The 5,000-nt window shown below is 41.9% G+C and overlaps 1 protein-coding gene across 1 annotated transcript in view; it reads right to left on the bottom strand.

Annotated features, from left to right (window-relative positions):
* Positions 1-5,000, bottom strand: part of LOC306914775 (monocarboxylate transporter 12-B-like) — a gene marked incomplete at both ends in the record, with an annotated part of 17,154 nt that overhangs the window by 6,547 nt on the left and 5,607 nt on the right.

Raw genomic sequence — 5,000 nt, 5'->3', positions numbered from 1 at the left:
GATGGATGGATGAATGAATGGATGAATGAATGAATGGATGAATGAATGGATGAATGAATGGATGAATGAATGGATGAATGAATGAATGGATGGATGAATGAATGGATGGATGGATGAATGAATGAATGAATGAATGAATGAATGAATGAATGAATGAATGCCTTTATTGCAGACTCAGGGACGGGTCCATAGAAAAACATATACATACAATAAAAAAGTCCAAATGTACATGTTAGACAGGCATTTGTGACAGTTATAAATAAAGGCTTTTAAGCCAATGTCTTCTAAGGCTAGAGGAGTATCTAGTGGAGCTTCTGACAAGGTTATTTGTTATTTTACGATGATGCTATTCACAGACTCATCCAAGCGACACATGAATCTATGCATTAAGTTCCGGAGAACAGTTTGAAAAGTATTGACTCTTGCAGCCACAAACATTTCACTTGCACTGCACCACGGGAGAGCAACGATACGTTGTTTTAACGTGGCTGTCATCATATTAGATGGAGTTCTATCGACACAGAGGAGATGGATAGATTTGAGTTAAAAACGTTCACTCTGAAAGAATATATATATATAAGATTTGCGCCACATTTTCACGATTCTTTTCAAAAATAGCAGATCTACAAGCTCGTATAAGCGTGGCACTCGGAGCTTGTAGGTCTGCTATTTTTCTTTTTCTTTTTTTATAATATTTATTTTATTTGGAAAAAGCAGTACAATAAAAGCATTTCTATGTATACATAGGACACAAGTGCAGTTCCCAGGATTTTTCTTTTCACCCCTCTTCCCTCGCTCCCCCCTCCAAGTGACTCCATCTCCAGTGTCTCTGTAACATCCTTGCTTTCTTCAGGACTACATATGGCATCAAGTCAACACTCAACAGGGGCAAAGGGCAATATCGCTTCAGAGTGTACATTTCAGAAGGAGAAAAAGAAGAAAGAGTGAGGTCTGCTATTTTTCAATAGCTAAAGCATAACATAATGCTTAAAACACCAAAAGGGGTTCCTGTCCTGAATTGGTTAATCACATACAGGTGTACAGTCATTAGCGCCAGCTGCTGACAGACCGGCACACTGTCGGTCTGTCAGCATGGGGCCAGAAGGCCAGCGAGGATGGGGCCAGCGATGGGATGACGTAGACCTTTTAAGCAGTTACCACCAGCACCCTAGCTGTGCTCAAGCAAGGTCACAGAGAGACAGAAAGATTTCTATATAGTGTCTGAAAAAGTAGAGACACGTCAGAATTCAGATGACCCCTCTGGCCCTGCGCTTCAAGGGGCGCCCCGACCAACGGACTGATATGATCGAATAACTTGATTTGTGATGTAACAGGTCGTATTTGCTTTCATCTATGTCTTTGCTGTTCATGTCCATATCACATGACCCATTCATTTGGGGATAAGTATTTCTTAAGGTCCCATTGAGTTGAGTTTACAGCTGTTTATTGATAACCTCTCGAACGATAACGGTGCATTACCAGCGAGGGCCATGCATGTGGCAGCCGACATGTAAATATGAAACAAATGCTTAAAACATGTAGCTACAGAATGTGGATTTCAGTTGTTTTGAGGCTTTTCGTTCTTCTTCCTACGTCATAATTTTGTTCATATACACTCTTTTTCTCTTTTCTCTGGGTAAGTTTTGCTATAGTTACAGCAGACAGACAGACAGACAGACAGACAGACAGACAGACAGACAGACAGACAGACAGACAGACAGACAGACAGACAGACAGACAGACAGACAGACAGACAGACAGACAGACAGACAGACAGACAGACAGACAGACAGACAGACATTGTGTAAGTTGGTCAAAGTGCTGCGGCAACGACCTGGACCAGATGTCACAGTAAGTAAGTAAGTAAGTAAGTAAGTAAGTAAGTAAGTAAGTAAGTAAGTAAGTAAATGTTATTTATAGAGCATCTTTCAAAACAATGTTACAAAGTTCTGTACAGTGGTCAACAAGGTAAAACAATCAAATTAAAACAAGGGCAAAAACAACAATAGAAAAGCAAAACAAAAGTTATTAAAACTGTCAACAGACTGCATTTCTTTTCTTAATGCAAAGGGCAGGGCGTTCCACAAAGTGGGAGCAACCACTGCAAATGCTCGGTCCCCCTTAGTTTTAAGTTTAGTTGCAGGAATAATCAGAAGGCCTTTATCAGATGACCTGAGAGATCTCGTGTTTGGCTTTGCATGCAGTAGATGTATAGTGGAGCCAGCCTGTGTAATGCCTTATATATGTTATTAGAAGAATTTTGAAATCGATCCTGGATTTGACTGACAGGCAACCAATGGAGTGCAGAAAGAAAGCACTGGTGTAACGTGAGATCTGCGGTTTGTGTTTGTGAGAATCCATGGCGGCTGAAGTTGACAGCATTATGTCACAGTTCATACGGTCTACGTACATCACTGTCTTGAGTTCAAGAGTTATTAGTTACTAGAGACCTGTGGATGGCGGATTTAGCCACGGTTAACCACAGTTTAGGGTGGATTTACTGTAGGTCATTAAAATATATTATAAATTAATATTGGATAAACCACAGGTGAAATAAGGCAGGGAATAAATTAATGGCATCTAGCTATAGGCTTATTATAACTTTTAAAACGCACAAAATCTCGGCAAAAAAAACGAGCTTGTAGATCTGCTATTTTCAGCATGCAAACCAAGTGTAAAATGACTTATACTCTAGTGGACTCTTGTCCACTAGTCCCTTCCTAACATTTTAGTCTAGTTTTTATTTGTTGACGAAATTGTCAATATAGTTACTCTTAGTTTTAGTCATCATACCGTAGCTTAGTTTTCATTTCGTTTTCGTCAGTGGAAAAAGGTAGTTGTCGAACTTTTTGAAAGGTAGTTGTCGAAGATTTTTCTTCTTAGTTTTAGTTGACGAAATCAACACTGTGATGCACTCTTTAGTTGCATGTTGGGTCTAAAATCAACACATGTGGCCTATTCGACATACCACAAAGTGCATAATAGACAACAGGCGACATGCAACTGTCAAAGTTCAGCAGTGTATCTGCCTCCTAGTAGTCCATGTTTGTGCAAGTGAACCAGGGTCCACGCAGCAGAGAGCAGTAGTCAAAAGTCAGTAACGTCCATATGAGATCTTAAAAGTTCTCATATGGACGTCTAAGCAGGGATGAATAATGGCTTGTGCCAAGTGTGCATGTGCACAGGGGCCCTGAGCTAATGGGGCCCTTGGATTCAGAATGTCCTCAAAGTCACGCTTCCAACAAGCTTTGAACTGAACAGATTGGACTGTTGTTCTTTAATAACAGACTAGGAAGGTCGGACAGTGACAAACTAGATACCTGAGTAAAGTTCAATTTGAGCTTCATCCAACACATCCACATCTATTTCTGTCAGCCTTACCGTTAGGCTGCTAGTAGGGACAGTTAAAAACCCGCGCCGAACACATTAAGTTCTAGTCTCGTGTTGCCAGACTGTTGCCTCTCGCAATTTCCAAATGCTTCCATCATACAGTCTCTAGAGCAATGGAAAAGCTATCATGAGTAAAATATAAAGCGGAAGTGGAACCTCCTCCCCACTTCCGTTTCGTCTTTACAGTCGCGCAAACTTATTCTAATATAAATAGTAATCATCTAAGCTTGTTGCTTAGCAGAAAAGGAAATACTTTTTTTTTAAAGATATTTTAAAATATATTTTCGTTAACGGAAATAGCAGCTTCCTTACTCGGATTTTAGGAGGTGTAGTTCCAGACTCTATATAGCATTCGGAGATCGTGGAATGGATTTTGCTAAATTACACACTGGTATCGGACTGGTACTCGGTATCGCACAATACGCAAATACTGTAACTATAAATATCAGATCGGGACAAATCGGTATCGGCAGATACTCAATCGGATCGGGAGCAAAGAAATGTGATCGGGATAGCCCTAGTTATGGGTATCAGTATCGGGAAGGGGGTAAAAAAGTAAGTAAAGTAAAGTAAGTGGTGCAACTCCGTGTGGCCCACAGGAACGCACCCAGGGTGCCGGCCCGATTCCGGCGAGCCGCCCCGCGTCCGAAACGGTTGAGAAATGACAGAGTTACCGTGTGGGGGTCCCTCTACTGTACCCTCTACTGTACTGTACTGTACTGTACTGGCACACCCGAAATCACCATATATTATACAGTTAATATGTGCGTGTTTTTGTGTTAGGTTGCGCACAGGTGGTGAAAAACAACCATGCTGTTTTCGTGCTCAGACGCACCCACACACCCACCCACACACATAGTCACTTAAGGAAGTGGTTGCACCACTTAATAAAAATGGTACCGTTACATCTCTAGTGTCCAGTTTCCCTCCAAAACAACCGAACTGCCCCCAGACTGTCAACTATGGCAGGGGTTCTCAACGTTTTTTGGCCGGGGACCCCCGGAAATGTCTCGGGACCCCCGCCCCGCCCCCTCCCGACCCCCAATATAAATTGACTGCTACAATAACCTTAAACCATTTTGGGCGGGAACCCCTTTTGGTGTTTTAAGCATTGTTATAATTTAGCTATTTAAAAATAGCAGATCTACAAGCTCATAGCGCGCCACCGAGTGGCGCGCTACGAGCTTGTAGGTCTGCTATTTTTGAAAAATCGTGAAAATAAAATTTAAACAAATATATTTTATTTTTTATTTTTTTTAAATAATTTGGGGACCCCCTAAAATAATTTGGCGACCCCCCGAGGGGTAGCGACCCACGGGTTGAGAACCCCTGAACTATGGAGCTGGCCTTCCTAGAACAGCTTGTTCAGGCATCCCTTGTTGTTGACGTTACTCCCCCCACACACACACACACACACACACACACACACACACACACACACACACACACACACACACACACACACACACACACACACACACACACACACACACACACACACACACACACACACACACACACACACACACACACACACACACACACACACACACACACATACACACACACACAAATAAGATGGCCTGGAGCTATTAGAAACTGTCTCTGTT

Source organism: Electrona antarctica (genome assembly GCF_951216825.1).
Source record: "Electrona antarctica genome assembly, chromosome: 22".
Lineage (NCBI taxonomy): Eukaryota > Metazoa > Chordata > Actinopteri > Myctophiformes > Myctophidae > Electrona > Electrona antarctica.
This window is presented reverse-complemented; position numbering and strand designations above follow the sequence as displayed.